The sequence below is a fragment of the Berghia stephanieae genome, chromosome 4, assembly GCF_034508935.2.
Source record: "Berghia stephanieae isolate SIO BIC M18660-M18661 chromosome 4, UCSD_Bste_1.3, whole genome shotgun sequence".
NCBI classification, from domain to species: domain Eukaryota; kingdom Metazoa; phylum Mollusca; class Gastropoda; order Nudibranchia; family Aeolidiidae; genus Berghia; species Berghia stephanieae.
Genome location: NC_088363.1, coordinates 74,563,281 through 74,575,780, shown reverse-complemented (window position 1 = coordinate 74,575,780; position 12,500 = coordinate 74,563,281). Strand labels below are relative to the sequence as shown.

Sequence of the window (12,500 nt, the reverse complement as noted above, 5' to 3'; positions counted from 1 at the left end):
AACATTAAAATCGGGCGTTATAGGGAAATCGAACCACGCCTGAAAAGAGATAAGGTTGTGTATAGGCGGAACCAGACATATTATACACAAACAACAACAAAATATAAACTGTTACTGGCACTGGGTACGACGAATCCTGAGAGTGTTTAGAACCTGAAAATAGCTCCGTACAAATACGTCATGATGTCTATAAAAGTGTATAGACTTCGATGATACTGAAGGGTAGATTGTGCTTGAGCAAGAACACACACTCCTGATATGTCCTATATAAACAGGTACATCGATGTTACCATACACACACACACACGCACACACACGCGCGCGCGCGCGCGCGCGCGTACACATTTACACGCAAAAATGGTAAAAGAGATGGTTTAGATAGCATGTTCCTTTGAAGAATCCCTGCCGGGTGCCATTCTATTTTTTCTTTTTCTTTTTTTAATTTTTTTTTTTGTAAGCCGATTGAGTGTTTATACTGGTAAATATCACGGTGAGTGGGTGATTCTATAAGCCACACAGCAGTAAACAACTATCTCATGGTAGGCGCAAGGTTGAGTCATTAGATATGCTTTTTATTCACATATTCGCACCATCGATCAGAGCCATTAGGCCAATGGTGCCAGAGTTTGTATAGCGTGAAAGGGACAGGAGCATTTGCTTGATATCTTTTAGATAGGACGCTAGTATCGCAATGTACTTTCTGCCAAATCTAATCGACCCAGCTCTTTAATCACTGCTGGGTGGACAGGGGGGTCAGAAACAAAATCTCGACTTCACCCATTTCGATATCGGTCTCTTTGAGTGTGCCCTACCAACTAAGCTATCGTGACGTTAATTTTCGCCCCATAGTTAAGTGTAAAATGATAGTAACAGCATTGTCTCAGTGGGGAAAATTAATAACGCTTATCTGCGTAATTTCTCTAAGTACATAATGTGGTTTGCTGGGGTTCCCCAGTAAAGGGTTATGAGCACATTTAGTGGATATTACGCTATACAAAAAACTCATGTACTTTTTATGAACTGTTTATTTCATTGTAATAATATCCATATAAACCTTACATTTGAGGTAGTTTCAACCAATTGCGTCATATTCAAACTCAGAAGGTCGCGTTAAATATTAAGAGAAATATGTACGGGTGAGAGGCACAATTGTTTACATGAATATATCAATGAGAAACTTGGGATATTGCCAGAACAGGAAAATCAGGATTTGAAGCTGTGTCACGCGGGACAACGAATAACAATGCTGAGGAAATGAACAAAACATAAATAGCTTACAACCAATGCCGGAGGATGCCATCATGACTACCACTGTTTGAGCCCTATCATTACAAAAGACCCCAGACCGCTTTTTGGGGAAAACAAAATTATAATCTCAGAAAATGGGCAGAAGACGCAGAAGAAGAAGTGGAAGAAGAAGAAGAAGAAGAAGAAGAAGAAGAAGAAGAAGAAGAAGAAGAAGAAGAAGAAGAAGAAGAAGAAGAAGAAGAAGAAGAAGAAGAAGAAGAAGAAGAAGAAGAAGAAAATAGGAAAGGAATTTCGATCCTAATGTCTTTATCAGAGATCCACTTAGAGCTTCTGTCATCATTCAGCTAAACATTATTTACGTTCAACAAGGTTTTAAATGCCGCTTTTGCATTTGGCTTGGTTTTACGTTTCTTGATTTGACAGTTTGATTAGAATTGCGATCAACCAGGATGAAAATAGAAATCGGCATAGTGGTAGGGATCACAATGAAACAGAACTCTTTGATATTTGAAAATTTCATTTATAAAATACCCCAGGCATATTTTTTCTTAAGGATCCAAGGAACAACTGGGATAATCCAGGTTTCAGCTGCAGAGCAACACTGAAAATTGAGTTAAGGCAATATTACTTTACAACGCAGTGCGACAGAAACGGAAAGTAACAAACGTCTGTTGCTTAAATTCTGAGCAGTACACGAGGCCACAATATTGTATATACCAAAAGTACTTTTCATCAAATTCATACAGACCCACGAATTGCTGAGTGGCCACGGAGCCCCTTGAATCATTTTAAGTCCGACTTTTTGCCATAGTTTGAACTAATTACTTTTGCATGTGAGTCGAATACTCCAGCGATTTAAGGTTTCACATTTCCTTTAAAGCCTACAACCCGTGGTGTTCATTCCTTCCTTCTGTAAGGCATGTCCTTTGAGAGGCGTTTCTGATCATTCTCTTTAATCTCTCTTCAGAGCATCTGCATATTCTGTGTTTATCATTAATGTGTTCGATACCTAATGAGGTATTTTATGAATGCTTTTTGACCGCGATGGGTTAAAACCCACGGGCCTGGTAACCGTGGGCGGATGCGTTTCCTGGCTATCTCCTGCCATTCATCGTAATAAAATATTATATAGAACTGTCGGGACTGCGCATTTTATTTGGGGGTCATCAGCCGTACTCTGGAAAAAGGTTTCGCCAAAAAAACTCGTCATTTAAAGGAATTTTGATAGATTAAAATAACCCTAAACATGTCAAATCTCCCAAACCAGGGACTTATTTACAGGACGGATTTTCGGGCCAAAATGTTTTTAATGTGTTCCCCCCCCCCCCCCCCCCCCCCCCCCCACAGTACTGAAGTCACAAGGCACTATAAGTTTCTGGACACGATGATAAAGGTATTTTGTCAATTGACGATAGATCAGAGTTACCAGATTGATTTTGGTTTAGAAACATAATGACAAACAAATCATAGACAAATTACTGAAAATACAAACTATTTTTCCAAGCATAGTTTTTAAACGTTATTACGCACAGAGTAGGAATAATCCATCACTTTTTTAAAAAATCACTCTGTCGGGAGCTGGTGTTATGTGTTAAAAGGAAATTTCAACTTGAATAGTTAGTTTCCTGCTCAAAATTAATAAAACTCGTGCAATTATAGCATGTGAAAAGGGTGAACAGGAAAAAACCCCAGTCTATGTCAAATTGCAAAACATTTTTCCAATGCGTTCCAAAAATCCAATTGTTTCTGAATTTAGCTACAAAAAAATAATTCCACCAACATGGCAACCATGCGACGGAGTGGGTTTCGTAAACTATTAAAATAAAATAGTCCATTGGGAATAACTGTCGAAAACCGGATGGCGAGACTTTACCCAAACCTCCCTTGGGGCCATTCATTTTCGATGCCATGAACTCAGCAATAAATTGAGAGTGGGTCTTTAACTAAAATGTTAATTGTTTCTGTTTGTTTGTTTGATTAATAATATTTGTTTTCTGCAATGAAGTAATATCTTACTCATTCGGCAGAATTTAGAATACAGAGGTAATATCGATATTTGCGTCTTTTTAAAAAAAAATTCCCGAGTGGAGGGGTTAGATAAGAAAGTTATAATTATATATAATAATAGAACAGATATTATATCATATTATTTTCATGTTAAGCTATCATAATGCTGAGGTTGATGTTGATGATGATGATATGGACATGATGATGATGACGATGATGATGATGATGATGATGATGATGATGATGATGATGATGATGATGATGATGATGATGATGACGACGACAATGATGATATCAATAAATATATTATGTTTTTATTCATGAGGTCATTTTTAAAACAATCATGCCGTTTCAATTTATTCGTAAATATAGGTATCTAGTAGTTAATGAAAAAAAAAACCACTCCTTTGCTCACTCGTGTAATATATACCTTAGAGTTTCAAACACCCATTTTTTTTTCTTATTATTACAACGTAAGCGTCAACTGTCGGATAGCAACGTAGATAGAATAACAAAAGATCGTGTATTTACGTAAGCTGATACTAGAGAAATTATAATATAGAAGTCAGATGCGTCAGATAATAATAATATATATCAAAGATTTGACCTTCGTTATGTTTTGATACGGCGCATGGAGAATCGCAATTTTTTAAACTTTAAAGTTTGACCAGTAAGAGTCGCTGCAGTAATAGAGTTATAATCTAAACAGGTTTCAACTAGTATATAATTCTAATGATTAAACGCAATCCGTAAATTATTTCGAAAGTGCCACACGTTCTGTCTTTTTTGGGATACTAGTAAAAAGCCCGCAATTTTGCAGGGGGAAAGTAAATTTTCATTTATCATTTCAATTTTGTAATTTTCTTATAGGCATCGATGTATGAGGGCAGCTTTGTAAACCACATCGTCTGTGGAACATGGTACATCCTGTGATGCATGCTCTGGTGCCTCTCTTTCAGTATGGCCCAACATGAAATTCAAGCCACTGTATCTCCCAACCCGTGATGCAGCACCATATAATAGTCCATGTGTAAAGACAAACTTAATTCCTAAAACTGAAATTAAAATGAACTGAATACCACAGTTTGTTTGAGTGACGGTAACAGATAGATAATCAAGGGACCATCAGAACTCTAGTTAGACTATAACATATTTATGCAATATCGATCTATCAAATCTAAATACAATGGTAAAAAGTATTGATTTAACTGCAAAACACTTACATAAAAACATCCGAATCGATTACAATGTCAAATCATGCTTAGCAGAACACAACAACAATGGATAAAAACAAAATTCTGTTTGACAAACTTTTCTTCCAGTTGAACAGATAAAATGATTAAATTCAACTATGACATAAACTATTTTTTTTCTGTTGAGAAACGTATTCTTTCTATTAGGCAGATAAAATAAAATAAGTTCACCCAAATTGACTTGTTCTCTTAATGACTTTAGCAGACTAATATCAATTTTAGATTTGCCGGTAATTAGTAATTTTGTGCTCGATGGTAAAAAAATTAACATTAGCTTTACAAAACAATTTTGACAGCCAACCCTATTTTTTTTTTAATGGAATAGATAGAGTATTAATACTAGAGAGTATCAAGCGAGGTTCAAAATCACGTTATCACTTATTGTTGTGGATTTGCTTGAATTGCGTAGAAAAATATATACTCGCAATGACGTCAAAAAGGAAAGTATTACGACCTAGCAGACTTTCTCCGTATTACTTAGAGTCAACGAATGATAGAATTAGCCTGAAATATATATAAGAAGGTTTGGAAGTTATTCGTATATCAGTCTGTAAAAAAGAGTTTTATAAATTTTAGATTTGCCAGTAATTCTGTGCTCGATGGCGTAAATTTTACACTAGCTGTTTGGAGCAATTTGATCCCCAAACCAATTTTTTTTAAAATAATAGATGCGCAGAAAAGGCAAATGGCTGAGTTTATATTATGTGGCATTTGAACTTGTCTCGATTAAATGCCATCGGAATCACTATCATGAAAGTGCCACAATGTTCATCCTATGCACAGTCATTGACTTAGTTAATCGGTTTATTTTAGGCAGTAACTGGACTTGTTTGATGATTACTATACGATTCTTTCATTTCTTTGTATTTATTAAACGTGTTATTTTTATAGTGCCCAATAACAAAATTAAACGAGCTTGCAAGTGTGCGTTGGGAACAAAGTTCAAACTACAAGAGTGTAAGACATTAAATAAAAAAATTACCCCTCAATCGATTCCGATTTCGTCATCTCTGAGTAAAAGACATTTTCAAAAATATTTAAATGATAGATACTTCTTATTTCCAAAATCTAATTCTAGTGAAATTTAACTTTTGATAATCTGACGTCAAAAATTATTATTGCAAACTTGATATCATTACGCATTAGTATTAAGGGAGAGGGGTAGAATCATTGGTCATCGAACCAAAAGATCTAATGGTCCGAAGGCGAGTGTAATATCAAAAGACCACATTATAACTTTGACTGTAGTCAGATGCTGTATACAGAAATCAATCTACTCGTGAAAAAAAAAAGAAAAAGAATTGGGTAGAATTTAATTTTCCATTAAAAAAAAACATTATTATTTTGAGCTTGAGCGCTGATTCATAAATGTGAAGGTTACTTGTGTTCTTTCACAATATTGGAAAACAGAGAGATGTGTAATATAAAATCCATTACGGGAGATATCAGAGAGTCTACGTTTGTTCTCTGCTGACAATGCTAAATCCAACACGAAAGGGTCGGTATAACTTTGTATGATAAAAATATGTTATTAGCTTTACTGTAAAAATTTGTCAAGATATACATAAAAAACAAATGATTAGAAAGAATAGATAAAACAATTAAGTTTTCCTATATGGTAAATGAACAAAAGTAACCTTAACGTTAATGAATGAGCGCTTGAACTCAACATGAATTTTATTTTGTTTGTTGGTTCGAGGACTGCTTTGGGCTGCGCAAAGTTGAGTTTTTGGCGACGTGAACTTATTTGCAGGTCTGATAACCCAATTCATTATGGGCTCATTGTTGTAATGGAAATCAAAAAAAAAAATTGTCCATTACAACAACGTTAAACTAGGCCCATAAGAATGTTCGGATGTCAGACCTGCATATACATATATATATATATATATATATATATATATATATATATATATATATATATATATATATATATATATATATATATACACGTCGTCCTCGGAAAAGGCTCTTTAACTCAAATTCCCTCACCAAGCCCATAAATAAATAAATAAATAAATAAATAAATAAATAAATAAATAACTAACACACAGTACACCAGACTAGACAGTCTGGACTTTATCCAATGTAGCCAATACTATAAAATTCTAGTCGGCGAGACTGATTAATTGATCGGGTTGTCATCTTTGCCAACCACATTATTATTAATGTAATAATAATAATAATAATAATAATAATAATAATAATAATAATAATTTAATATAATAATAATGATAAATATAAATAATAATATAATAATAATAATAATAATAATAATAATAATAATAATAATAATAATAATAATAATAAATAATAATAATAATAATAATAATAATAATATAATAATTATTATTATTATTATTATTATATCATCATCATCATCATCATCATCATCATCATCATCATCATCATCATCATCATCATCATCATTATCATCATCATCATTACTATTACTATTATCATTATTCCATTATCATGTTATATTTTGAACGTATTCATTGAACCGATTTGCTGCTCTATTATCTTCATGAAATCTTCATGACCAAACCGATACTAAAATGATCAATGCTTTACGTTCATGTATAGCTATTGATTAATCGATGATTTTTTTGAAAAATCAATATTTTCATTCCTTAACATTTAAAGTTTACCAATAAACTGAACTTTACTTTTACCTCTATTTACCTCTATTTAAAAAAGATGGCTTGAGTTTATGTTTCATTTATTTAAAAATATGGCAGGTCTATTTCTTTGGTTATAAAAACAATGTATTATTTTATTTTTCAAAACGTAATAAGATTTTTGAACAAAAGAACAAAACATATTTATTGAAACTGAATATCATGAACACAAGAACATTATGAAGATGTCTTTATTTTATAAAACGTTTTAAAAAAATTAAGATGTTATGAAACATTCTTATATTTCTTCTGTTTAGAATACTGAAGTTACTATTATGGGCTAATAGTTGTGATGGCACGTCCTCCTAGTTTACGGTTCTAGATTCATTTATCAAAAAAAAAAAAAAATAGCATACATTAGTCGGCCTGACCATTACAATCCACATGAACTGATTTGCAGGTCTGATAACCCAGATTGTTATGGTGTCAATGTTGTAATGGAAATACCCTCAAACCCACGCAAAAATTGTTCATTACAATAGTGTTAAATCAAGCCCTTAACTGCGTTGGTTATCAGACCTGAAAAATGTGCAAATCGGTTGTAATGTATAATATGTAATTACAATTACAAACTAATAACATAAGTTTAATTCTAGGAAATTATCATTTTTACAAAAAAAAAGTGATTTAAAATCTGACGTTTAAATGCCATGCAAATTAATGATCAATGAGGGATGATTCAGTCCTAAATTTGAAATCAATCGCTGAAATAAGAGTTTAGAACTGGGAGATTCTATTTCATTGTATCGTTCCCTATTCTAGGCTGTCTAAAGCTGAGGTCGGTGGTATTGATTTTATAATACATATCAATATAACAGCTTTGTAAAACAAACAACCAAAAACTTGAGAATTTATATAGATAGTATGCGCTTGGCTAAGAAGCTCACAACATTGCAATCCGTATAACGGACCCACACACAAAACTCTGTGTAACCATGAACTTTTATAGTCTGGTTAATACAGTTTAGTGAGAATTACTCATAAACGCGTATGGCAAAAAAAAAAAAAACAATAACAAAGACCAGAGTGACGTCATCTTCATTCTATCTATAGAGCAAAACCACAAAACGTGCTCAAAGCGCTTTGTAAAAATAAAAGAGACAATCCATTTCAAATATATAGAATATTGATCAGTAATATAAATAAAAATTTAAAAAAAGACTCCCTATATTCATCCTACATGGGAAATTTGTCTCTAGGGTCTATTCCACGGGAAGACTGGAATAACCCAGGCGTCAGCCGCAGGGCAGCGCCGCAAATTGAGCAGGGGCGAGATGACTTGCTCAAGTACCTTTCGGGTACGAAGCAAAGACTGTTCCGCTGAGCCACGCTGCTACTCTTGGCAATACGCGACTAAAATCTCTACCCCAGTCTATCTGGATTTTTAATGTATCGTATCTTGTTTTTAATGTGTTTCTTAAATGAATGAGGAAGGATTTTGAGTTGGAAACATTTCTTTTTAAGTATTTGCTCTATGTTAGAATTTGTTGTATGGTAAGTTTAGAATTATACTATCTATATTTGATTTTTTGCCAGGGTCGTTCCGTTGACTAACCTAAAATAATCATATAAATTTATTTATTTATTTCTTAATACTTAAATCACCATCACCCCCCCACCACCACCACCAACCACACACACACACACACACACACACACACACACACACACACACAACATAATTAAATATTGAGAGTAGTAAAGAAATGTACATTAAACAAGTGTAATAAATTAAAGCTCCTTTTCACCCAAATCCCTGACAGCGTGTGCAAATGGTAGCTTTCCGGTTTGATTCAAGTGAATTCACCTACGTATCGTTTCACTATGATTAACCTTTTTCCGTTTTCAATAACAAACGTTCTATCCAACCAAGCTCAAGATATCGTTGCCAAGAAATGTTTATTTCTTCAAAAATACTCCATTCATTTCTTTAGTTTGCTTTTATGTTCATTTTCCTTTTTCATTATTTCATTTCATAGATTATCAGAATACTATGGAATTCTAAAGATAAACTCCACGAGGTGCTTGTTGGCCAAAGGTAACCCCCCCCCACCCCCCCTCCCCCCTTTCCTCGTGACTTGGTTTAACTCAACATAACCTTTGAACTTTTACCAAAATCCTGTTAACAAAATTTATGAATGGGTACTGACTTTAAAACAATATATTGAGAAAAGCACTTTTCTAATGGCCTGCTTTCAGTAGATGCAAACAACGGTTACTGCCGGATTATTTTTTCACGCTACAGAAACCGTGATTTATCCCAGCGTTATGAACTCTGAACCTCGAGACTCTAAATAACTACCCGGATAAGTAGACTCTTCATTAAGTATTAAATGGCAAAGCTTTTGCATTATTAATTGATTTAAGACGAACCAATTCTTTAGAGCCGACAGATTTGTTTACCCACAATAACTGCTGGGCTCTCGAGCTACTGAGTTATCGTTCAACATCCTCATTCTCGATCATCATCTCAATTCATCTCTCACAGACTCACGATCTAACCACAGAATGCTTTCAATCTACTTGTATGTCTGACTATCTATCTATCTATCTATATATATATCTATCTATCTATCTATCTATCTATCTATCTACCTATCTATCTATCTATCTATCTATCTATCTATCTATCTATCTATCTATCTATCTATCTATCGATCTGTCTGTCTCTCTGTCTATCAATCTCTCTACCTATTCATTGATCTATCTTTATGTATACTATCCACCTACTTGTATATTTATTATATATATATTATATATATATATATATGTATATATATATATATATATATATATATATAATATATATATATATATATATATATATATATATATCAACTATTTCTACATCATTCTCATTGATTAAATTTATGAAAAATATATATATCATCTGAGGTACACTTTGTCTTACGTTTGATATCGACAATAACAGCTTTGATTGAGATTCATGCTAGAAAATGTACGATTTTGATACTCACAGTTAGAGAAATCAAACTCGCCCATTTCTATATTTTGATTTAAATAATAAACCATGGAAATGATCATTCTAATTCAAGTCTCTCTAATACATATAATATTTGTTACGGTTAGATACAGAATTGTATGTTGATTGCATTTGCAATACTTGTTTTATCAGCAGGACAAAAGCGATAATTTTAACAAACAGCAAGCATACTGCCAATGCTATCGTCCACCCACCCACCTCCACTCCCTATATACCCACACACAAATGCATACACTCACACACACACACACACACACACATATATTATATATACGTATTATATATATTATATATATATACTCACACACTCACACACACACCCACACACACACATCTCATCCTTTATTCTGCTCTCGGTCGTTGACTAAAAGTGCCTAATACATTATTACAAACTGCAGTCCGCTATTATTCATAAAATACAGAACAATGTTGTAGAAACCGGTCTTTGATGACATAGTGAAGGACAGGATTCGAAATTGTTATATGGTCTTGTGGTATGACACTCGCTTTCGGATCGGAAGTTCCTGGGTTCGAGCCTAGCTTGGCACATAGTTGAGTCCTTGGAAAAGGTTATTTACTCACATTCTCTCACCGTACTTAGGTGTAAAATGAGTACCTGGCCTTTAACAGCGTTGTCTTTGTTCGAAAAAATTATAATATCGCCTAACAGGCGTCATGTCCCGTCCTACATGTTAAGTGTTGCTGTTGGCCAGGGACTACTTGTAAAGCGCTTTGAGCACGTTTAGTGGATATTGCGATATACAAAAGCTCAATTGAAAATTGAAATTGACATAAATTATAACACGATGTTTTTCTTACACGCAGCACTGCGATCATGTATCTCTAAACAGCAAAGATAAATAATGTTTGTTTCTTCTGATGACTATTCCAAATCCCAATTCACGATAATAATTCTTATATTCGTTCATTCTTTAAAAACATTTGACCTCTCTCGACTAGTTTAATGATCTATACATATTACTCGATTCCTGAACTTATCATTAGATCTCAGACAAGAAAAGAGAGAAACATAAGCGAAATTGAGAGAGAGAGAGAGAGAGAGAGAGAGAGAGAGAGAGAGAGAGAGAGAGAGCGAGCACAGAGAGAGTTTGCGTGTGTGTTCTCTCTCTCTCTCTATTTATCTCTCTCTCTATATATATATATAGCTTTCTCTCTCTCTCTCTCTCTCTCTCTCTCTCTCTCTCTGTGTGTGTGTGTGTGTGTGTGTGTGTGTGTGTGTGTGTGTGTGAATGAGTGTGCGACAGTGAGGGGGAGAATGGGAAAAAGAGAAAGTGATATAGATAAAGGGATATCATATAGAGAAAAAGAGAGAGACGGATACAATGGAAGCAAAATCAATATGCAACAATATTGACAAAATGATTATACCAAACTATGTTTACTTTGTAAACAAATCTAGCTGTAAAGCATAGTGTGTAAGTCTGCATTGCGATCCTTAATGCAACCTGTTGATCAGAATATTTCATATATGCCTTATTCAACAGCATAAACAATATATCTATCTACCTATCTCTCTCTCTCTATCTATCTATCTATCTATCTATCTATCTATCTATCTATCTATCTATCTATCTATCTATCTATCTATCTATCTATCTATCTATCTTTGTAGCTATCTATCTATCTGACTATCTATCTATCTATATCTATCTATCTAAATATGTATCTATATATCTATCTGTCTATCTATCCCTCTATATCTATCTATCTATCTATCTATCTATCTATCTATCTATCTATCTATCTATCTATCTATCTATCCATCAATTTATCTGTCTATCTATCCTATTTCTCTATCTATCTATCTATCTATCTATCTATCTATCTATATATCTATCTAGCACAATGTTGAGTTATTAAAAGGGTACTTTATTCACAATCTCACATGTCCGGTGAAAAATGAGCGCCTGGTCGGTAACAACTTTGTCTCTTACAAAAAGGAAAAAGAAAGAAAAAATTGTACTTGCGTCTCGTCCAACTTGTGAAGTGTTGCTTTTGGTTTTGGACCCTTTGTAAAATGTTCTAGTCACATTTATTAGTGTTTGCGCTGTACAAGATCTCAAGTTAGATACAATCTTACTATAATATACCTATCAATTCAGTTATATGCTAATCTATTTGTCTGCCCCTTTATCATTTTATATATTTGTATCCATCTGTCGTATATATATCTATCTATTTATCTATCTATCTATCTATCTATCTATCTATCTATCTGACTGTTTACAGAATATCGACTGTGCAAAAAGACAAGTCATTCACTACATACTTGTGAACAGATAAAAA

General features: G+C 33.5%; 1 protein-coding gene across 16 annotated transcripts in view; it reads right to left on the bottom strand.

Annotated features, from left to right (window-relative positions):
- LOC144971240 (kazrin-like) overlaps positions 1-12,500 on the bottom strand; it is a 149,511-nt gene that overhangs the window by 107,192 nt on the left and 29,819 nt on the right. The gene's annotated exons all lie outside the window — the stretch shown is intronic.